Source organism: Macaca mulatta, chromosome 4 (assembly GCF_049350105.2).
Source record: "Macaca mulatta isolate MMU2019108-1 chromosome 4, T2T-MMU8v2.0, whole genome shotgun sequence".
Lineage (NCBI taxonomy): Eukaryota > Metazoa > Chordata > Mammalia > Primates > Cercopithecidae > Macaca > Macaca mulatta.
The window spans coordinates 23,319,889-23,345,179 of record NC_133409.1 but is presented as its reverse complement, the minus strand read 5'-3'; positions in this window follow the sequence as shown (position 1 = coordinate 23,345,179).

The window sequence follows — 25,291 nt, the reverse complement described above, 5'->3', positions numbered from 1 at the left end:
AACCTGTCTTCCTAACGACTGTATCTTTTTGCATTACCACCAACAGTGAATGAGAGTTCCAACTGTTTCACACCCTCCGCAGCATATGGTGGTGTCAGTGTTTTGGGTTTTGGCCATTCTAATAGGTGTGTGGTGGTATCTCATTGTTGATCTAATTTGAAAATCCCTAATGACATATGATGTTGAACATCTTTTCATATACTTATTTGCCATCTGTATATGTTCTTCAGTGAGCTGTCTATTCAGATATTTTGTCCATTTTTCAATAGGATTGTTTTTCTTGTTGAGTTTCAAGAGTTCTTTGTATATTTTAGATACACGTTCTTTATCAGACATGTGTTTTGCAAATATTTTCTCCTAGCCTGTGGCTTGTTTTTTCAGTCTCTAATATCTAAAAATAATTGCCAAATGCAAGATTACTTATATTTTGTCTTGCGTAAATTCCAGAAATCTTATAAATTTACCTTTTACATTTAGGTCTATGATCCATTGAGTTAATTTTTGTGAAAGGTGTAAGGTCTCGATTCACTACTTTGCATGTGGATGTTCAATTGTTTCTGGTCCAACTGTTGAAAAGACTATGCTTTCCCCACTGAGTAGCCCTTGTTTCTTTGTCAAAGATCCATCAACACTATTGTATGAGTCTATTTCTCAACTCTTTATTCTGTTCTATTGTCTATTCTTTTACCAGTATCATACTGTCTTCATTATTGTAGTTTTGTACTAAGTGTTGACGTTAGGTAATATCAGTCCTCTTCAGTATTATGTTGGTTATTCTGGTCTTTTGCTTCTCCATATAAACTTTAGAATCAGTTTGTTGATATCCACAAAATAACTTGCTGACATTTTGATTGGGATTGCATTAAATCCATAGATCAAGTTGGGAAAACCTAACATCATGACAATATTGAGTCTTCCTATCCATGAATGTGGAACAGCATAGCCATTTATTTAGAAATATTTTAAATTCTTTCATTGGAGTTTTATACTTTTTCTTATGTAGATCTTATATGTACTTTGCTAAGTTTATACATAAGTGTTTAATTTTTATGCTGCCAATGAAAATGCTATGTGTTTTTAATTTAAAATTCTAATTGTTGCTGGCATAAAGAAACTGACTTTTTATATCAATCTTGTGTCCTAAAACTTTTTTGTAATTGCTTATTGGTTCCAGGAGTTTTTTTGTTGATTCTTTGGGATTTTTCTACATAGCAAATCTGTTATCTGTGAGAAAAGAGTTTTATTCCATCCTTTTCAATCTCCATACTTTTTATTCCCTTTTTTATCTTACTGCCATGAGCCTGGGCTTCCAGGATAATGTTGAGTGGAAATGGCGAGAAGGGACATCCTTGCCTTCTTGATCTTAGCGAGAAAGTACCTCATTTATCACCATTAAAGTATAATGTTAGCTGTGTTTCTTTAAAATATTTTTTTTTTTTTTGTCAAGCTGAGGAAGTTCCCCTCTATTCCTAGTTTGTTTTTTTTTTTTTTTTTTTGAGAGCTTTTATCATGAGTGAGTGTTAGATTTTGTCAAGTTCTTTTTCTGCATATATTTACATGATCATATGATTTTTCTGCTTTAGTTTGTTAATGTGATAGATTGCATTGACGGGGTTTTGAATGTTGAACCAGCCTAGAATAAATTCCACTTGCTTGTGGTGCATAATTCTTGTTTTTAAAGAACACTGTTGGATTAAACGTGCTAATACTTTGTTATGGATTTTTCTATCTGTCATGAGAGATACTGGTCTGTAATTTTCCTTTATTGTAATGTCTTTATCCAGCTTTGGTAATGCTGGTCTCATAGAATGAATTAGGAAGTAATATCTTCACTTGTATATTATTGAAGAGATTGTAGAGAATGGATATCATTTCTTCACTAAATGTTTGGTAGAATTCAGCAGTGAAACCATCAGCTTAGTGTTTCTTTTCTGAAGGATGATTAATTGTTGAATCAAAATTTTAAATAAATATAGAGCCATTGAGATTGTTTATTTTTTCCTTGTATGAATTTTCATAGACTGTCTATTCAAAGAATTTCTGGACAGAGTTGTTCATAATATTCCTTTATTATCCTTTTGTAATGGTTAATTTTATGTATCTATATGACTACCTGGGCTAAAGGATACCCAGATAGCTGGTAAAGCATTATTTCTCCATGTGTCTGTGAGGGTGTTTCTGGAAGAGATTAGCATTTGAATCAGTAGACTGAGTAAGGAAGATCTGCCTTTACCAGTGTGAGTGGGCAACACACCCAACCCATTGAGATTCTGGATAGAACACAAAGGTAAAGGAAAGGAAAATTTAACCTCTTTTTTCTTGAGCTAGCACATCATCTTCTCCTGCCCTTGGATGTTAGAGCTCCTGGTACTTGGACCTTTGCACTCTGGGGCTCACACACCCTCACCTGCCTTTATTCCTCCTCCCATTCGCTAGTTCTTACGCCTTTGGCCTCAGACTGGGAGTTACACCATGGGCTCCTGTGGTTCTCAGGCTTTCAAACTCAAGACTGAATTACACCACCCATATTCCTCTTTTTTTACATTTCTCATATTATTTCATTCGGATATTTCATATTCTGATAATTTGTGTCACCTCTCTTTCTTCCTTGGTTAGCCTGGCTGGAAGTTTGTCACTAACATTGATCTTTACAAAGAGACACTTTGGCTTCATTGATTTCCTCTGTTGTTTTCCCGTCTTTTAATTTCATTGATTTCTGCTTTAATTTTTATTATTTCTCTTTGTTGCTTCAGGTTTTCATTGTTTATTTTTTTCTAGTTTCTTAAGGTAGAAACTTAGATTTATTTTAAATCTTTCTTATTTTCTAATATATGCATTCAGTGCTGTCAGTTCCCCTCTATGCACTGCTTTCACTGCACCCCACAAATCTTGATAAACTGTGTTTTCATTTTCATTTAGTTCAAAATATTTTTAAGTTTCTCTTGAGATTTTTTTTACCTATCTGTTATTTACACGTATCTTATTTAATCTGCAAGTATTCTGAGGTTTTCCAGATACCCTTCTATTATTGATTTCTTGTTTAATTCCATTGTGGTCTGAGAACATACTCTGTTTGATTTCTATTATTGTTCAGAATTTGTTAAGGTGTGTTTTATGGCCCCAAATGTGATCTATCTTGATGGGTGTTGCACGTGACCTTGAAAAGAATGTATATTCTGCGGTTGTTTGATGAAATATTCTATAAATGGCATTTAGATCTGGTTAACTGATGGTGCTGTTCAGTTCAACTACATCCTTTTCTGCTTGTTGGATCTCTCAATTATCGATAAAGGGGTGTTCAAGTCTTCAGCTCTAATAGTTTTAGTTTGTAGTTTTATCGATTTTTGCCTGATGTGTTTTGACATTCTGTTTTAGGCATGTACATATTAAGGATTGTTATGGCTTTTTGGGGGGTTGGTTGTTATGTTTTATTGGAGAATTGACCCCCTTTGTTGTTATATAAAGTATTCTTTCTCTAGCCCTGATAATTTTTATTTGCTCTGAAGTCTGCTGTGCTTGAATCTACATAGCTATTTCTATTTTCTTTTGATTAGTGTCAGCATAGTATATCTTCATTCTTTTACTTTTAATCTATTTATGTCTTCATATATGAAGTGGATTTATTTTAGACAAAATATAGTTGGGTCTTTTTTTTTGGTTTGTTTGTTCACTTTATCCACTCCAATAGCCTCTGTATTTTAATAGGTGTGTTTAGACCATTCACATATAAAGTGATTATTGATGTAGTTGTATCAGTATCAACCATATTTGTATCTGTTTTTTATTTGTTACCATGGTTCTTTCTTTTTTGTCTTTCATACTTTTCCTGCCTTTACTGATTTTAACTGGGCATTTTATATGATTCTCTTTCTTCTCCTTTACTACCATATATATTATCCTTCTTTACCAAAAAAAAAAAAAACTTTTGTTGTGGTTCCCCTAGAGTTTGCAATACGCATTTATAACTAATCCAAGTCCAATTTCAAATAATACTATACTGTTTCACGACTAGTGCAATCCCTTGTAACAGAATATTCCTAAGTCCCTCCCTCTCTATCTTATTATATTGCATTTCACTTCTCTATAAGTTATAATCACTCAATGATTGTTTCCATTATTATTTTGAATAAACTCTTGTTTGTTAAATCAATTAAGAACAAAAAAAAAAGACTTTATTTCACCTTCATTTATTCCTTCACCAGCTCCCTTTCTTTACGTAGATCTGAGTTTCCAACCTATATCATTTCCCTTCTCTCTGAAGAACTTCTTTTAATATTTCTTGTAAAGCAATTCTACTGTCAACAAATTATCTCAATTTTTGTGTACCTGAGAAAATCTTTATTTCTTCTTCACTTTAGAAGGATAATTTCAATAGAAACAGAATTCTCACTTAGTGGGGCTGTTTTCTTTCAACATTTAAAATATTTCCCTCCACATTATTCTTGCTGCCATGATTTCTGAATATAAGTCTGATGTAATTCTTATTCTTGTTTCTCTATAAGTATTTGTATTCTATGGCCTTTTAAAAATATTTTCTCTTTGTATTTTTTTTGCAGTTTTAATATGATATTCCTAGGTATAGATATTTTGGCATTTATCCTGGTTGTTGCTCTCTGAGCTACCTGAATCCATGTTTTAGTGTCTGACATTAATTTTGGAAAATCCTTAGCCATTATTACTTAAAATATTTCTTCTGTTTCTTTCTCTCCTTTTTTCTCTTTCTGGCATTCTCATTACACATATATTGCATCATCGTCCTGCAGTTTTATAATTGTCCCATAGTTTTTAGATATTCTATTGCTTTTTATTTCATTCTTTTTTCTCTTTACTGTTCGTTTTGGAATTTTCTGTTGACATATCTTCAAGCTTACTGCTTCTTTTCTAACCTGTGCTCAGTCTACTGATGATCTACTGAAAGCAGCCTTCATTTTTGTTACAGTGAGTTTATTTTCTACTTTATGGCAAAACATACACAACCTAAAATTTATAATGTTAACCATTTTTAAGGGTACATTGCGGTGGCAATAAGTACATTCACAATTTTGTGGAATCATCACCACTGTCCATCTCCAGATCTTTTTCATCATCCCGACAGAAACTCTGTTTATTAAAGAGTTACCAAGTCTCAGTCTCCCTTTTTCCAGCCCCTGGTAACTTCTATTTTCTGTCCTTATGAATTTGCCTATTCGACATGCCTTACATAATTGGATTAACACAATATTTGTCTTATTGTGTCTAAGTAATTTTGAATTCTATCTTGGACATTGCCAATGTTGTGTTATGGAGACTGGATTCAATTATAATCCTCTTAAGAATGTTGGCAATTTTGTTTTGGTTGCCAGTGAAGTTTGTTAGGCTTAAACTTGCAAACTATGCCTCTTGGCAGTCACTCAACTCTCCATTCCATCGTTTTATCCTTAGGTGGTTTGCTTGCAGACTACCCACCCATGCACAGTTCAGGGCTTAGCCAGAGATTCAGGCAAAAGTTTGCACACAGATTTTGGCTCTTTCCCTCTGGGTCGCTACTTTTTAGCTTTCCTCCTATATAATCAAGTGACCATGGTTACCCTGAAGTCTGTTCTCCTAGACTTCCGTTTTTTCATTAGAGTTTTAGCTGCTGTTTACCGACAGACTTCAGCATGACTGATTTGAGACTAAACGCCATAAAAATGGAAAAGCAACTCCTTACCAGTTTCTTTTCTCAGTGTTAGCTCCCCCTCAGAATCTACTTGCTTTTGTTATTCTCCAGAATCTTCAGGTAGTGTTTCATTCTATTTTGTCCAGAGTTTTAGTTATAGATGGGGGGGGGCGGTTAATTGTTAATTAATAATCCTATTATTACTTTTGAAAACAGACACAATAAGTAATAGTATCTGAGTAACTCTTCAGCTTACCAAACCTCCTTAAAGATAATAATCAGCTGGGATGCGTATTGTATATGCAGATTACCATTCTCCTCCCATGGAAATTCTGATTAAGTAATTCTGAATTGGGAACCAGTAATTTGTTCTTTTAGTTAGAGGTTGCAAGTGACTCTCATTTTCAGGGATGTTCAGACAAACATTATGTTAGACCCTTGCTACCCAAAATGTGGGAGCTTGTTAGAAGTGTAAAATCTCAGCCTTCTCCCAAGTCATACAGAATCTGAATTCATATTTTGACAAGACACTAGATGATTTATAGGAACATTACACTTGCAGAAGTGCTAGTTTGGGCTACTATGAATTTTTAAGGTAGAATATGAAATGCTCACTGATTTTTTTTCCATTGTGTGTTCACTCATCAAATACTTTTGGTGATAAATAAAATAGACATAAATCCTGCCTTTATGGTCAGCAGCCAATAAATAAATAAACAAGCACATTAATCACTATTATAGCCTGCAAAGTGCTATAAAGGAAACAAATATGGTGAAAAGATATAGGCCAGTGATTCTAAAATTTCAGACAATTTAGAATCACCCGGGGGTATTTTAAAAATTAAATGCCAAGGCTCTACCGCAGACAAATTAAACCAGAATTTTTGGGGATGAGATGCAGGCATCAATGTTTTTTATTTTTTATTTTTATTTTATTTTTTTAATTAATTTATTATTATTATACTTTAAGTTCTAGGGTACATGTGCATAACGTGCAGGTTTGTTACATATGTATACTTGTGCCATGTTGGTGTGCTGCACCCATCAAATCGTCAGCACCCATCAACTCGTCATTTACATCAGGTATAACTCCCAATGCAATCCCTCCCCCCTCTCCCCTCCCCATGATAGGCCCCGGTGTGTGATGTTCCCCTTCCTGAGTCCAAGTGATCTCATTGTTCAGTTCCCACCTATGAGTGAGAACATGCGGTGTTTGGTTTTCTGTTCTTGTGATAGTTTGCTAAGAATGATGGTTTCCAGCTGCATCCATGTCCCTACAAAGGACACAAACTCATCCTTTTTTATGGCTGCATAGTATTCCATGGTGTATATGTGCCACATTTTCTTAATCCAGTCTGTCACTGATGGACATTTGGGTTGATTCCAAGTCTTTGCTATTGTGAATAGTGCTGCAATAAACATACGTGTGCATGTGTCTTTATAGCAGCATGATTTATAATCCTTTGGGTATATACCCAGTAATGGGATGGCTGGGTCATATGGTACATCTAGTTCTAGATCCTTGAGGAATCGCCATACTGTTTTCCATAATGGTTGAACTAGTTTACAATCCCACCAACAGTGTAAAAGTGTTCCTATTTCTCCACATCCTCTCCAGCACCTGTTGTTTCCTGACTTTTTAATGATCGCCATTCTAACTGGTGTGAGATGGTATCTCATTGTGGTTTTGATTTGCATTTCTCTGATGGCCAGTGATGATGAGCATTTTTTCATGTGTCTGTTGGCTGTATGAATGTCTTCTTTTGAGAAATGTCTGTTCATATCCTTTGCCCACTTTTTGATGGGGTTGTTTGTTTTTTTCTTGTGAATTTGTTTGAGTTCTTTGTAGGTTCTGGATATTAGCCCTTTGTCAGATGAGTAGATTGCAAAACTTTTCTCCCATTCTGTAGGTTGCCTGTTCACTCTGATGGTAGTTTCTTTTGCTGTGCAGAAGCTCTTTAGTTTAATGAGATCCCATTTGTCAATTTTGGCTTTTGCTGCTGTTGCTTTTGGTGTTTTAGACATGAAGTCTTTGCCCATGCCTATGTCCTGAATGGTACTACCTAGGTTTTCCTCTAGGATTTTTATGGTATTAGGTCTAACATTTAAGTCTCTAATCCATCTTGAATTAATTTTCGTATAAGGAGTAAGGAAAGGATCCAGTTTCAGCTTTCTACTTATGGCTAGCCAATTTTCCCAGCACCATTTATTAAATAGGGAATCCTTTCCCCATTTCTTGTTTCTCTCAGGTTTGTCAAAGATCAGATGGCTGTAGATGTGTGGTATTATTTCTGAGGACTCTGTTCTGTTCCATTGGTCTATATCTCTGTTTTGGTACCAGTATCATGCTGTTTTGGTTACTGTAGCCTTGTAGTATAGTTTGAAGTCAGATAGCGTGATGCCTCCAGCTTTGTTCTTTTGACTTAGGATTGTCTTGGAGATGCGGGCTCTTTTTTGGTTCCATATGAACTTTAAAGCAGTTTTTTCCAATTCTGTGAAGAAACTCCTTGGTAGCTTGATGGGGATGGCATTGAATCTATAAATTACCTTGGGCAGTATGGCCATTTTCACGATATTGATTCTTCCTATCCATGAGCATGGTATGTTCTTCCATTTGTTTGTGTCCTCTTTTATTTCACTGAGCAGTGGTTTGTAGTTCTCCTTGAAGAGGTCCTTTACATCCCTTGTAAGTTGGATTCCTAGGTATTTGATTCTCTTTGAAGCAATTGTGAATGGAAGTTCATTCCTGATTTGGCTCTCTGTTTGTCTGTTACTGGTGTATAAGAATGCTTGTGATTTTTGCACATTAATTTTGTATCCTGAGACTTTGCTGAAGTTGCTTATCAGCTTAAGGAGATTTTGGGCTGAGACAATGGGGTTTTCTAAATATACAATCATGTCATCTGCAAAGAGGGACAATTTGACTTCTTCTTTTCCTAACTGAATACCCTTGATTTCTTTCTCTTGCCTAATTGCCCTAGCCAGAACTTCCAACACTATGTTGAATAGGAGTGGTGAGAGAGGGCATCCCTGTCTTGTGCCAGTTTTCAAAGGGAATTTTTCCAGTTTTTGCCCATTCAGTATCATATTGGCTGTGGGTTTGTCATAAATAGCTCTTACTATTTTGAGGTACGCTCCATCAATACCGAATTTATTGAGCGTTTTTAGCATGAAGGGCTGTTGAATTTTGTCAAAAGCCTTTTCTGCATCTATTGAGATAATCATGTGGTTCTTGTCTTTGGTTCTGTTTATATGCTGGATTATGTTTATTGATTTGCGAATGTTGAACCAGCCTTGCATCCCAGGGATGAAGCCCACTTGATCATGGTGGATAAGCTTTTTGATGTGCTGCTGAATCCGGTTTGCCAGTATTTTATTGAGGATTTTTGCATCGATGTTCATCAGGGATATTGGTCTAAAATTCTCTTTTTTTGTTGTGTCTCTGCCAGGCTTTGGTATCAGGATGATGTTGGCCTCATAAAATGAGTTAGGGAGGATTCCCTCTTTTTCCATTGATTGGAATAGTTTCAGAAGGAATGGTACCAACTCCTCCTTGTACCTCTGGTAGAATTCAGCTGTGAATCCATCTGGTCCTGGACTTTTTTTGGTTGGTAGGCTATTAATTATTGCCTCAATTTCAGAGCCTGCTATTGGTCTATTCAGGGATTCACTTCTTCCTGGTTTAGTCTTGGAAGAGTGTAAGTGTCCAGGAAATTATCCATTTCTTCTAGATTTTCCAGTTTATTTGCGTAGAGGTGTTTATAGTATTCTCTGATGGTAGTTTGTATTTCTGTGGGGTCGGTGGTGATATCCCCTTTATCAGTTGTAATTGCCTCGATTTGATTCTTCTCTCTTTTCTTCTTTATTAGTCTTGCTAGTGGTCTGTCAATTTTGTTGATCTTTTCAAAAAACCAACTTCTGGATTCGTTGATTTTTTGGAGGGTTTTTTGTGTCTCTATCTCCTTCAGTTCTGCTCTGATCTTAGTTATTTCTTGCCTTCTGCTAGCTTTCGAATGTGTTTGCTCTTGCTTCTCTAGTTCTTTTAATTGCGATGTTAGAGTGTCAATTTTAGATCTTTCCTGCTTTCTCTTGTGGGCATTTAGTGCTATAAATTTCCCTCTACACACTGCTTTAAATGTGTCCCAGAGATTCTGGTATGTTGTATCTTTGTTCTCATTGGTTTCAAAGAACATCTTTATTTCTGCCTTCATTTTGTTATGTACCCCGTAGTCATTCAGGAGCAGGTTGTTCAGTTTCCATGTAGTTGAGTGGTTTTGATTGAGTTTCTTAGTCCTGAGTTCTAGTTTGATTGCACTGTGGTCTGAGAGACAGTTTGTTATAATTTCTGTTCTTGTACATTTGCTGAGGAGTGCTTTACTTCCAATTACGTGGTCAATTTTGGAGTAAGTACGATGTGGTGCTGAGAAGAATGTATATTCTGTTGATTTGGGATGGAGAGTTCTATAGATGTCTATTAGGTCTGCTTGCTGCAGAGATGAGTTCAATTCCTGGATATCCTTGTTAACTTTCTGTCTCGTTGATCTGTCTAATGTTGACAGTGGAGTGTTGAAGTCTCCCATTATTATTGTATGGGAGTCTAAGTCTCTTTGTAAGTCTCTAAGGACTTGCTTGATGAATCTGGGTGCTCCTGTATTGGGTGCATATATATTTAGGATAGTTAGCTCTTCCTGTTGAATTGATCCCTTTACCATTATGTAATGGCCTTCTTTGTCTCTTTTGATCTTTGATGGTTTAAAGTCTGTTTTATCAGAGACTAGTATTGCAACCCCTGCTTTTTTTTGTTCTCCATTTGCTTGGTAAATCTTCCTCCATCCCTTTATTTTGAGCCTATGTATGTCTCTGCGTGTGAGATGGGTCTCCTGAATACAGCAGACTGATGGGTCTTGACTCTTTACCCAGTTTGCCAGTCTGTGTCTTTTAATTAGAGCATTTAGTCCATTTACATTTAAGGTTAATATTGTTATGTGTGAACTAGATCCTGCCATTATGATATTAACTGGTTATTTTGCTCGTTAGTTGATGCAGTTTCTTCCTAGCCTCGATGGTCTTTACATTTTGGCATGTTTTTGCAATGGCTGGTACCGGTTGTTCCTTTCCATGTTTAGTGCTTCCTTCAGGGTCTCTTGTAAGGCAGGCCTAGTGGTGACAAAATCTCTAAGCATTTGCTTATCTGTAAAGGATTTTATTGCTCCTTCACTTCTGAAACTTAGTTTGGCTGGATATGAAATTCTGGATTTAAAATTCTTTTCTTTAAGAATGTTGAATATTGGCCCCCACTCTCTTCTGGCTTGGAGAGTTTCTGCTGAGAGATCTGCTGTTAGTCTGATGGGCTTCCCTTTGTGGGTAACCCGACCTTTCTCTCTGGCTGCCCTTAACATTTTTTCCTTCATTTCAACTTTGGTGAATCTGACAATTATGTGTCTTGGAGTTGCTCTTCTCGAGGAGTATCTTTGTGGCATTCTCTGTATTTCCTGGATTTGAATGTTGGCCTGCCCTACTAGGTTGGGGAAGTTCTCCTGGATGATATCCTGAAGAGTGTTTTCCAACTTGATTCCATCTTCCCCCTCACTTTCAGGCACCCCAATCAGACGTAGATTTGGTCTTTTTACGTAATCCCATACTTCTTGCAGACTTTGTTCATTTCTTTTTCTTCTTTTTTCTTTTGGTTTCTCTTCTCGCTTCATTTCATTCATTTGATCCTCAATCGCTGATACTCTTTCTTCCAGTTGATCGAGTCGGTTACTGAAGCTTGTGCATTTGTCACGTATTTCTCGTGTCATGGTTTTCATCTCTTTCATTTCGTTTATGACCTTCTCTGCATTAATTACTCTAGCCATCAATTCTTCCACTTTTTTTTCAAGATTTTTAGTTTCTTTGCACTGGGTACGTAATTCCTCCTTTAGCTCTGAGAAGTTTGATGGACTGAAGCCTTCTTCTCTCATCTCGTCAAAGTCATTCTCCATCCAGCTTTGATCCGTTGCTGGTGATGAGCTGCGCTCCTTTTCCGGGGGAGATGCGCTCTTATTTTTTGAATTTCCAGCTTTTCTGCCCTGCTTTTTCCCCATCTTTGTGGTTTTATCTGCCTCTGGTCTTTGATGATGGTGATGTACTGATGGGGTTTTGGTGTAGGTGTCCTTCCTGTTTGATAGTTTTCCTTCTAACAGTCAGGACCCTCAGCTGTAGGTCTGTTGGAGATTGCTTGAGGTCCACTCCAGACCCTGTTTGCCTGGGTATCTGCAGCAGAGGCTGCAGAAGATAGAATATTGCTGAACAGCAAGTGTACCTGCCTGATTCTTGCTTTGGAAGCTTCCTCTCAGGGGTGTACTCCACCCTGTGAGGTGTGGGGTGTCAGACTGCCCCTAGTGGGGGATGTCTCCCAGTTAGGCTACTCAGGGGTCAGGGACCCACTTGAGCAGGGAGTCTGTCCCTTCTCAGATCTCAACCTCCGTGTTGGGAGATCCACTGCTCTCTTCAAAGCTGTCAGACAGAGTCATTTGCGTCTGCAGAGGTTTCTGCTGTTTTTGTTATTGTTTACTGTGCCCTGTCCCCAGAGGTGGAGTCTACAGAGACAGGCAGGTTTCCTTGAGCTGCTGTGAGCTCCACCTAGTTCGAGCTTCCCCGCAGCTTTGTTTACCTACTTAAGCCTCAGCAATGGTGGGCACCCCTCCCCCAGCCTCGCTGCTGCCTTGCCACGATACCGCAGACTGCTGTGCTAGCAATGAGGGAGGCTCCGTGGGCGTGGGACCCTCCCGGCCAGGTGTGGGATATGATCTCCTGGTGTGCCTGTTTGCTTAAAGCGCAGTATTGGGGTGGGAGTTACCCGATTTTCCAGGTGTTGTGTGTCTCAGTTCCCCTGGCTAGGAAAAGGGATTCCCTTCCCCCTTGCGCTTCCCAGGTGAGGCGATGCCTCGCCCTGCTTCAGCTCTCGCTGGTCGGGCTGTAGCAGCTGACCAGCACCGATCATCCGGCACTCCCTAGTGAGATGAACCCAATACCTCAGTTGAAAATGCAGAAATCACAGGTCTTCTGTGTCGCTCGCGCTGGGAGTTGGAGACTGGAGCTGTTCCTATTTGGCCATCTTGCTCCGCCCCCCAATCAATGCTTTTTAAAATCCTCAGATGATTCCAATGTACAGTCAAGTTTGAGAATCAATTATACAGCACTAGTTGAGGATAACTAGAAAGGTCAAAAAAGGTCTCATTTGTTCTGAGACTTGAAGGGTAAATAGGTATGTAAAGACTCAAGGGAATAGCATTCCTGGAGGTGGGATCAGCAGGTACATAAATCTCAAGAAAGGAATAAGCTTGATGTATTTGAGGAACTGAAAGTGACAATGTGGTTTGAGGTATGATGAGTAAAATAGAGAAAGGCATAAAGTTGAGCAAAGCCAACAATGTTTGTTTGCATCCATGGGCCACAAAAAGGGTGTTTGGCACACATGGAACTATCAATTTGAGATATGTTAAAAATTTGTCACAGGTGTTACAGGAATTTTGAATTAATAATAGTTGCAATGGATGGCACAGTGTGTAGATTTTTATCCAGGCTCCCTGTATCTGGCTCAGTGAGAGATTGTCTAAGCTTGGGGTTTTTACATGCAGCTAGTTTCTTATACTCTATTTTTTACTGAATTAGAAAATCCCAACTTGTCATCAGGAATGGCAGCAAGGGATTGATAGTTCAGGTAGATGATTTTGGATATTCTAATGGAACATGGACAGAGAAATTATAGCATAGTTGCTTGATAAAGATTATATTAAAGTTGCATTAGACTCTAAGTCAGCAAACCTTCCATTGCTTTTTCTGAGACTTCATCTAGTTACTAGTTGTCCATATCCTATGTTGGTCTGGCAACTGGGCTTCATTTCTTGTAGTAGGCAATTTATAGTTTGTTAATAAGCAATAATTCAAGGTTTAGTTTTTGTTACATCTATTGTTCAAATTTACATGGATAGGTACCAGGCTGAAATGTTCACAAACTTTCCCTTTGTAAACTGCCTGCTATGCTCATAGAGACCTGGAGTGGGACTATCAGGAGACATTGGCTGTGGATCCCTCATCATCAGTTCCCTGGACACTGGTGGGTGTCACTAGCCATACCTGGGCCATCAGCAGACATTCATCACAGCCCCCTTTCCATCAACACCTCATTGATACATAGGCCATGAATTCCACAGGAATTGGCTCATTTTTGCTCTAGCAAGGAACTCTCCTGGCTACCTCATGTTGTCTTCCATTTTTCTTCTCTTCTGCTATAGTCTAGCTTATTGTTGTTGAGTCTACTGTTTAAAAATTATTTCCTGAGTAAATAGCATTAGTATTAAAGTGACTTGATGTAAGGAAAATCAATGTGCTGCAGTCAAGAGTAGGCCGAGGTGGCCTTCCAATGCAGCATGATTCAACAGGTTTGGAGTGCAGGTGCACAACTCTGCACATTATGAAACCACACCATGTGAGGCACATTAGGTGATCACCCATGTGAACTCGTGCTTGACTCAGAGCCACTGTTGTCTGCAAATGGTATAATTACTCTGCTAATGCTGTACATATGGGTTATGCCCAGGCTCACTCCCAGAGAGAGAATATACATACTGCTTGCGCTCAGGTTGGCTTGCGGCCAGGCTCACAGCCAGGCTTGTGCCCAGGTTTATGCCCACAGCTTGCACCTGGGCTTACTCACACCCAGAGAGAGTAAAAGCCATGTTGAAACTGTTTATGATTCCTTGAGTGTTTTTCCAGCTACCTGCCACTGGTCAACCCACTCCCCTCAGTCCTCAGCTTGGGCTGGAACCTGACACTTGGCATAACACTTGGTCAAAGGGCATGAATTTTATTCAAGATTCAAATCAAATTGCTGAATTTCTTTCAACAAATTTTCACATTCATCAGAGACATATAAATCCTTATTTCATGACGGTATTATCATTTACAACTCTTTGGCAGTCTAACAAAATAAAATAGCGCTGATTTGGTTGTATTAATCTTCAATTCTTTATGTTTTAATAAGATGGATTTCTTAAAATATATTTTTGGGGCATGTAATTTTTTTTGTCTTTTGCCCATTTTCCTCTTAGGTTATTTGTCCCATTATATATAAGAATTATTTATGATGAAAATACAAATGAACTGTCACATTTTGCAAATATTTTCTCTTTGTGCTATTATACTTAAAATGTATTTATGGCACTTTTGGCATATTAATGTTGTTCAAAATTGTTTATAATAAACTGTACTACTCTTTTCCCTTATGATTTCCTTGTTTTTGTTTAACAAGTATTTACCCTGAGGTAAAAGAAAATATTCAGCTTTTACCCTCTAATTTTTTGGCTTATACTTATCTTTTAATTTTCACATAGGGAACTGATTTGTTTCATAGTGACAGGTTCAGTAGTTACCTTCATATAAGTATAAAATTGTATGATTTAATTGTCAATGTACCTTTCTCATTCCTAACTATAACGAGAATACCTCTAGCATTTTCCTATTTAGCCTAATGGAGGTTTATAGGTTGAAGTAGCCATATTTTAATTCATGAGCATTTTAGTGGAATGTAGGGAGGTGATTCAGTTTTATTTCATCTATTACTAGTATAACCCAGAAACCTGATAGATTTAAATGTATACAAGGGCTCTTTCCCTGATTTATAGATGGGTCTGATTTCTAAGCAAATTTTAAAAACATGTTTTTTAGGGGAAAAAGGGGACATATAAGTGGAAGCAGATATTCATGAACTATAAACTACTAGGCAAAGAGAAAAGCTTTCTGTTTTATCTGTTATAAAGAAAGTCTCATGTGATGTAGCCAGGTGAAAAATTTACACAGATTAATGAGTAAGACCTTTTTCATTTTTAAGCTGCTTATTTCACAGCACCACATAGACCATATCAACTCTGGTGACCAGACCCATTTTGGGCAGTCTACTAGGAAAATGATTGTTAGTGGCACATACATTTATTTGAATTTAGAGTTCATACCGTAGTCATAAGTCAGTTCAAAATCAGGAGATACCTTGCTATATTTATCCTTATAAACTTTGATTTTGTAATAAACCAAATGGTTTCCAAGAAAAGTAAGACAAAGATATACTTTATAGCATTGTGGATATGCATGTCATACTTTGGCTGGCCACTGCCTTTTGACCAGTCATTCTATATTTAGGGGCATTTCCACTAGAGTCCTACCTCTCCAATGTAGGAATTAGAATTCAGCTTACCAGCCTTTTTTGAACTAGGATGATGGCATGTGACCTGGCCTTTGCCAATGAGCCCACCCATACAAGCCTCTTCTGAAAGTAGCTGAGGTGTGGTTTTGCTTCCCATGGAGGGGTCTGAGTGGAATGAAAAGGCAGCAGCTTTCAGAGACAGCAGTGGTGGCTGACAGTGTGGTCTGATGCCCAGGACTGGGATGGCAATAAATCTACAGTTCCTGGCTGCTTAGTACCAAGTCCCATCCCCCTGTCTTCCTAGGGATTTTGGAAAAAGTTATCTAATACTCTCAAGAAATTGCTTTTCTGCTTACGCTAGTTACACTACACCCTATGCTTTGTGACTGACAACCCTAATCAGCAGCTGGTCCACAAGAAAAAAGACCACTGAGATGACAGTCCATCCAAAAGCATAGCGGGAAGCTGAATTTTAAACCTGAATATTTAGGTGTATGCTCTAGGAACATGACTGTCTGTATAATGCCTGGGCAAGTGAAAAAAAGAAAACTTCAGTTGGCCAACTCTAGCTTTGTTGGAACATGGTCTACAGTATAGTTTTGTATATGTCAAACAATAAGTTGAGTTGATTGTTTATGGTCATTAAATCAGCCCTGTGTTTTGGCACCCCGGCAACACAGGTACAACTTAGAGCACACTGTAGATTCCTAACGAGCTTCTGTATCTGGGCCAGGCTGAGTTTTATAAACGCAGATAAACAGAACTCATCTGCTTATAATTTGCTAGTGTAAACGCGCTTGCCTGCGGGTTCCTGAAGCTTTGTGTCATGCTCTTTATCTTGGATGGTGGCTGGCGAGAAGCACATGATCCTATTTACAATGCAGCATATAATTTCTCAATTGCAATCCTCACAGCATCTCCCCGAGGTTAGAACCCTTCCTTTACTCTAGAACCCATCTCCTTACTTTAAAGAGGACACGCCAGTGGATTTTCCACTTCATTTAGTGATGTTTTGATGTGAGGGCAGAGTGTAGATCAACTAGAATTAGAATACCCAAGGGCCTCCCACCTGTTGGAAGATAAAAATCTTCTCTTTGGTAGAATTTTTTTTTCTTTTTTTGTCTGTCACCCAGGCTGGAGTGTAGTGGCATGATCTCTGCCTCCTGGGTTCAAGCAATTCTCCTGCCTCAGCCTCCTGAGTAGCTGGGATTACAGGCATGTACCACTATGCCTGGTTAATTTTTTGTATTTTTAGTAGAGATGGGGTTTTACCATGTTGGCCAGGCTGGTCTCGAACTCCTGACCTTGGATGATCCACCTGTCTTGGCCTCCCAAAGTACTGGAATTATAGGCATGAGCCACCGTGCCTGGCCTCTTTGGCAGAATTTGGTACATAAATGGATCTGTAAATGGTAGACATAATTAAACCAAATTGCTTCTAGCCTGAGAGAGAATAGCATGTGTGTCACTTAGATCGGTGGGCTGAGGTTTTTTTTTTTCCCCCCAAGAAAGAAGCATTAGCTCCATTTTGATAGATGAAGAGTAAGTTCTAGTGAAGCCTAGAAAGGTTGGGGAATATGGCCAAGCTGACAGGTTAGGAAGTAGCAGAAGAAGGTCTCAAACCCAGATATGCCTGACTGCAGAGCCTGCCCTCTTATCCCCTGCTCCTGCTTCTTCCCTGCTGGGGCTCACCATGTTAGTCCTGGGTGGGGCCATGCGGGCCTAGGGTAGACACTGTCTGGCATGGCCATTGGGGGCTCATTTGACTCTTGCTTTTCATGCTGGCTAGGAGCGGCTTCAGCTTTCTCTTCTGTTAACAGTAACTTGACTTTTATGTCTTTAAGACTCTCTGAATTTCCAGAAAACACATTTCTATGGGCTAGAAGCCTCCCCAGGACAGGTTTCTTGGAGAAATACATCCTCTGGTTTTTGAATAACCACAAATGATAAGTTAAATTCTCTAATTCAATTACTTTCTTGAATTTCTACTGCAGGCCACATCCTTGTAATTTTCTGAACACCATGAAAATTAAAGTGTAGCAGTTCAGTCCTCAGGGAAGGCAAGCACTTAAGACACAACAAACTTTTTTTTTCCTTCTCAGTTAAATGAATTCTTTGTCCTTTCAGTTTTTTATTTTAATTTCCAATTATAAACAGTTGGAGATGCTGTGAAATTTTGAAAAGAAACAGCACAGTTTCAAATATACTGGACCCTGAAAGCTAAAGGACTCTACATTAAATAAACTATCTTTTAAACTACTTAGTCAAATCACTGCCCAAGAACATGGCTATTAGCTAGAGTGGGTCCTGTGTATCTGAGTGAACCAGGGCCCGTTTGTATTTTTTCCAAAAGCTAAAACATTGCCAAGCTTTTGCATTAGTGGTTGAGCTATGCAACCTTTTTTCCACTGAGAATTTTCACTCCCCAAGTTCACCCCCAAGAGCCAGCCACCCTTCCTGAGGTCATCCGGAGCTCTCTATTGTCCCAACTAAAGAATATTACCAGGTCGTCCCTTATGTCTTCACAGCTTTAGACAGAGTCAACTTCCACTCACTTTTCAACATAACGGTGCCCTTTGATGTCTGAAGTTCGCTATTTACCTCTGACTCCCTGGAAAAGCCAAGCCTCTTGCCCCTGAGGTTCGATTCAACACATGCCCCTGGTGCAAACAGTCCCTAACTCCTGTAAATTCTGCCTCCCAGAAAACCTTCATAGCTGTAAGCTCCTCTTCTCGCCTGTCACTGCCTTGATTCAGGCCTTTGTCATTTCTCAGCTGGATGGATGATCACAGAGCTCACTAAGTGGTCCTCCTTCCTGTCTAACCCTTGCACCTCCTTGCTGTCAGGGCGTTCCTACATTTCAGGCCTCTGCTAAAACATCTTTCATGACTTTTGATAACTTTAAGGATAAAATGCAAACTCCTTAACATGGAACGAAAAACAGAAGGAAGGGAGGGAGAGAGGGAGGGAGGAAGGGAGGGAGAGAGAGAGAGAAGGAGGATGAGAAGGAGGAAGAGAGAGAAGAAAAGAGGAAGACAGGTCTTTTCTTCCTCTGGCTCCTGCATCCACATTGGCACCATTCCTTGTTCCACACTCTCACTCTGCCTTCAGCCAAGTCACCAACACCTCCCTTCTTCCCTCCATCTGGCTAACACACACTTGTGCTTCATGGCTTAGCTCCTTGGGAAGCCTTCTCTAAGCCCCGCAATTCCACATAAGGAGCCCCATTCTGTGTCCCCTTGGTCATGACACCCATTGCTCAGTTTTGTCATGTGTATTTATTTGCTGCCCCACTGGACAAGGAAGAAGTTGGGGGAGATGTCTTCCTCATCCACGAATCCAGAGGATACACAAGCCTAGCAACTAGGAGGCACTGAATAAATGTTTGAATGGTGGCTGACTGAGGAAATCTCACTTCCTACTGCTCATAAGACTCCTTGCATCTTGGATTCTGCTCCTTGCTCTTCACTTTACAGATCCCAGAGCCTGACAAAGTTATTCATTCCCATGATCTACTTAGTAATATAAAGAGAAGACTTGGCCAGGCACGGTGGCTCACACCTGTAAAATTCTAGCACTTTGGGAGGCGAAAGCAGGACGATCACTTGCATCCAGGAGTTCCAGACCAGCCTGGGCAACACAGCAAGACCCTATCTCTAAATATTTTTTTAAAAACTTAGCCAGGCCTGGTGGAACACACCTGTGGTTCCAGCTACTCAGGAGACTGAGGCAGGAGGATTGCTCGTGCCCAGGAGGTTGAGGCTGCAGTGAGCCATGATCACACCACCGCATTCAGCGTGGGCAGATAGAGTGAGACCCAGTCTCAAAAAAAAAAAGAGAGGACTTAAATTCTCCCTCTTCTTTTCCTCTTGCTTTGCTCCCAGGTGACCAAAAGCCTCACTTCACTTTAAGACATTGCTAGTCTGTTTTCTATTTGAGAGACTTTATCATATTTTATCTTGGTATCTCCAGTACCTGGCACAGGACTGGCTTATGGAAGATGCTCAATCAGAGGGTAGAATATACGTTCATATCCAAGATGAGGAATCTGAGGTCCAGAGAGGTTACTGACTTTCAAGCACCACTCAGCTGCTACCTGGTGCAGTTGGTGTGAACCCATTTATTCTGACTTCTAATCCCCTGTTCTGTTTGCTACAGCAGCCTGCAAGGTTGAAGTGTGTGATGCATTTTATTAAAGTAATATTAATCCCTGAGAGGAGATTTGGGAATTTCTCATGGTAGAATTGAGCTGGTAAAATAAGGGTTAGCCTCTCCTTCCTTGCCTCTCATTTCTCTTGAAATTTGATTCTCCTTGTAAAAACTTTCCCCAAGAGTTAGTGTGTGTATTTCAGGTGTGCCTGCCTTTATGTTGTTCAAGTTTGTACAGTCTGTGTCTTAGCTCTGTTTGTAGAGTGCCTCCGCATTAGTTAGGACAGGCTAAAGTGCTGTGAAGATAGGCCCAGGCTGTGGTGACTTAAGTATAATAGAAATATCTTTTCCACATAGTAGATGTTCCAGGTCAATGGGGTGACAGGAAGGTGGCTTCTTCTTGTGGGTAGATTGACAAGGGCCTCTGCTGTCTTCAAAATACAGCTTCTGAGCTTGCTGTTTGTGATGGCTCTTTAAGCAACCGAAAGGAGAAAAAACATGGCAGTGATGTGATGTGCAGTAGGTTTTATGGGCTAGGCCAGGAACTAGGGTTACCATCTTAACCTGATTTTCTTCAAGTTATACTGGTTTTATTTTTATTTTTGGCCAGGAAAGGTAACTTTTATATACACTGTTTTTAGAACAGAAAATTCCATATCCAGGGGAACACCTCAGTCCTGGGTAAACAGGAACAGCTGGTCACCCTGCTTGGTCATGGCATACCCCGCTTCTGCTCATGTTTGATTGGCTAGAACTTGTCAACTGGTCACACAGACTGCAAGGGATGCTGGGAAATGTCGTTTATCTGTGTGCCCAGGAAACAGTCCCAGACTCACAAAGAGCTCTCTGCATAGACAGTTGGTGAACGTTTCTTATAGCTGTGAATACTGAAGCTGAGAAGCCTAAAAACTGGTTTACAAAAGGAAATTGACACAGAAGGGTGGAATAAGGACCCCAAATCCAGGCCAGGAAGTGATGCCTGAATAAAGCCTTTGTTGGTGATTACTAATGATATGGGGTGCAGTTCCTGTGTTTCTTACCACAACCTTACTCAGGGTTTAGAGTAAGGATTTTTGTGACTAAGACTAAATACAATCGTGTTTTGAAATCTCACCTCAAGGATTCATATGGAGCAAGGATTCATATGGAGCAAGCCTCTGAGGAACAGAGAATTTGTAGTGGTGAAACAAAATGACTGGACTTCATCTACAGGCAGCTTTCAGGATTATGTTCGGTACCTTTATTCTTGGAGAACCTTGCTGGATCTTATTCTACTAACAGCCATGATTTGACCCACTGTGTATTTAAATCCATGCTGTATTAATCACAGTATCACTTGTTGTAAGCTTTCTATGTGCCAGGACAATGCTAAATGCTTTACTTGCATTATCTCATTTTATCCTCACAACACTAAAGGGCTTTAATTTTCCCTGTATTACAGATGATGAAATTAAGGGTGATAGAGGTTAAATGGTTTGTGTATCACCGCACAGCTGTATGCTACAGAATTAAGATTTAGCCCCAGCTCTGTTTCATTCTAATGCCTGACTGCATATTCTACACTAGAGAGAGGCCTGAGAGGGGATTATATTGTTAATTTTGGGATAAACTAAAATCTGCCCCAAGGATATCATATTTCTCTAGGATGAAATGAAAGGAGAGATAAGAAATACATACTCCAGTAAAATACTAGTTAAATGAGTTCTGTGTTACAGTTCATTATCTTATTTCTACAAACACATGCATATTACTAAAGTGTGTATGCATGTCGGTGTGCATGTGTGTGTGGTGTATGCATGTGTGCGTGTGGCAGGGGTCAAGGCCAGAGTCAGTCAGCAAATACCTGTATAGGAGACACTGAGGTAGGCTGTTCCGAGCTCTTCTTTTTGGAACTCAGGTGTTTATTCCCCCAGCTTCTGGGAATGTTGGCAGCTTATAGCTCTTAGCTCAGTTCTTCTCCAGGACTTTCCCTCAGGCTAAAGAGAGATTTCTTGCCCAAGGTCATGCCCTTTTCCTGAGGGCAGTCCACACCCAATATGACTGATTCACTCAAGAGTACAAATGCCCTTGCCCCAGTTGGGGACAATTCTGAAGGCCATCCAACCTCTGTGTAGGATCAGTGGAGGCTCTAATTGCTATTGTGTCCTAGATCAACTTCTTCCTCTAAGCAATAATCCTTTTGTGCCTCTGCAAGTGATGACTCTGAGAGCAATCCCTGCCCCCGTAAACTTCCTGTGTGCCAATCTCCATCGCAGAGTTGCTTTCTTGGGAACCCAAACTCCATTTTGTATCATTATATAAATATAATATATGCCATTGCCAAAGCCTTATCTATTGTCTTTATTATGAAAACTAGAACCTAGAACACATGCCCTCACAAATGTCAACACATACATATTTCTTAAATAAGCATAGATTTTTCAAACATGAATTATTTGTTATATCCCACTCCACTATTCCTTCTGCGGTGGGCCAAGTAGAGCGGGGAACCCTGGATCTGGTATGTGTCTCTGAAAGTAAGGATGTGAACCTGCATGAAAGTCTTCATTTTGAATTTTAAAAAATGTTAGTTTTATCTCTCCCCTCCCACCCCATTTAACATTCATTATTGTGTTGCAAATACAAACACAGAAATAGAATCAGGGACAGGGTCAAAACAGGTCTGCAAATAAGTGGTTAGGTAGGAGGATGGATGTACTTTAGTGGAGAGAGCATCCTGTAGATTTCACCTCTTAAATATTTCTTGACTTCATCTGCTTCCCTCTTTCCTGTTTATTTTCTCTTGCCTGGTTTGGTCTAGCGTGTTATTGAGATTACTACAATAGATCCCTGGGTTTTTTTCCCCATCTCCTGTCTTATTTGCTCCAAAAAATATCCATATTGCAGCCAGTGATTTGCAGTATAAATCTGTTATCCCACTTGTTTAAATCTTTGAGTGGCTCACTGTGGCACAGATGGCTAGCTGTCCTCCAAAATGTATGTTCCTCTTCCATAGGATGGTGTTATCTTCACAAAATTGCAACCCCATTTGACCATTCTTGTTTCTGGGTGTGACCATGTGATTAAGCTCCTGTCAATGGAATGCTAACAAAAATAGTGTAGGTCACTTACAAGCCATGGATTTTAAGAAATAAATGTAGTTTTCCATGCTGTCTTCTTATCTTCTGACTGGAAAAAGATAAGTCCCTACAAGTTGATGGAGCAACAAGACAGAAGAAGCCTGAGTTCTTAAGGACTGCCCACCAACAGTTTGAATGTAATAGTTTGAATCTTCTGCTTCAAACTATTCCATGAGCAAGAAATGATTTTCTGTTGAGTTTCAGCCAATATACATATTGAAGTCCAATTGTTACAGCAACTAACCCGCTCAAACTAATAGATTCTTTATTACTCTTAAGATAAAATGTAAACTGTGTAACAGGACTTACAAAGCCCTGTGTGATTTATCTCCATTTTGCTTCTTTAGCTTCACTGCTGTGGTTAAGACTATAAGCTTCAGAGCACATTCACAAGGGTTCGTATCCTGGCAAGTCCAGGTGGATGCTGTACCCACAGTGGATTTGAATCACAGCTAACAAACCCTGAACTTAGGAATTCTAGCTCTTTTTAACGGGGCTGAGAGCAAATCTGCCTGAATTTTGCCTCAGCAGGAAATAGTATCTTTATTATAATAGCGAACAAATCTGCCCTCTGCTCTAGGAGAGACATAATCTCTATCTCTGAAAGCTATTTGCAATCCTTAAAAAAAAGTCTGGAACATAAACTGTCAGTGCCTCTGCTCATAAGATGGGCAGAAATTCAAGAGAGCCGGGGAGATATGTCTCCCAAAAATGTTACCTACTTCATTGGAATATTGTGAGGACTAAATCAGTTATTGCCTCTAATGACTTAGAATAGTGCCTGGAACATAAACCCTCAATACATGAGTCAGTATTATCATGAATCTCCATTCTCATATACTTACATGTGTTAATCATTTTGAGCTGCTTTCATTTACTCAAACATGTCTTGCTTTCTTTTGGCTCTGGGCTGTCAAACTGATGCCTGTGTCTAGAATATTTGGCTCCCCTTGATGCCCACCTAATTCCTGCTTCTCCTCAACTTTTATCCCCAACCTATGAGCTTAGACCCCGTACTCACATGGTCCACTCACTCCACTTCTCTCTTAGAATACTTAGCAACCATGTTTTGCTGCTTCTTGCTAAAGTGTTTTAAATTCCCCTTGAAGGTAAACTCTGGGAGATTAGAGGAAACATGAAGCAAGAGAAAGTGGCTCTTGTTAGCTTAAGGAAAAAAAAGAATGTATTGGAAGTTTTCTAGGTGATATGGTTTGGCTGTGTCCCCATCCAAATCTCATCTTGAATTGTAGTTCCCATAATCCCCATGTGTCATGGGAGGGACCTGGTGGGAGGTAATTAAATCGTGGGGGTGGTTACCATGCTGCTATTCTCATGATAGTGAGTGAGTTCTCATGAGATCTGATGGTTTTATAAGGGGTTTTTCCCCCTTTTGCTTCGCACTTCTCCTTCCTGCCATCATGTGAAGAAGGACGTGTTTCCTTCCCCTTCCACCATGACTGTAAGTTTTCTGAGGCCTCTCCAGCCATGAAGAACTGTGAGTCAATTAAACCTCTTACTTTATACATTACCCTTCCTTTATAAATTATATAATTATAATTAATCTCAGGCAGTCCTTTATAGCAGCATGAGAATAGGCTAATACACTAGGCTATTGTTATGCCCAGACCGTTTATTCCCCGAAGAAGACCACCAGAGTCCAGAGTCAAAGCTAAGCAGCAAGGATCTTTATTACAGGTTCGAACCTGGAGCTCTCACTTGCTCGTGAAACGAGACGGGCAGGAGAGCTCCCCTACTGAGCTCCGAACAATGTTATATAGTCTAAGGAAAGTAGGCATAGAATCATTATACAAATTAGAGGTATGATTGGCTGGAGTTTGAACAAAGCGATTTGGCAAACTATGATTGGTTCCCGCCATTTCTGATATTTCAGTACAACCCTTGAGGCCCAGACCGTTTATTCCCCGAAGAAGACCACCAGAGTCCAGAGTCAAAGCTAAGCAGCAAGGATCTTTATTACAGGTTCGAACCTGGAGCTCTCACTTGCTCGTGAAACGAGACGGGCAGGAGAGCTCCCCTACTGAGCTCCGAACAATGTTATATAGTCTAAGGAAAGTAGGCATAGAATCATTATACAAATTAGAGGTATGATTGGCTGGAGTTTGAACAAAGCGATTTGGCAAACTATGATTGGTTCCCGCCATTTCTGATATTTCAGTACAACCCTTGAGGCGGAAGAGCAGT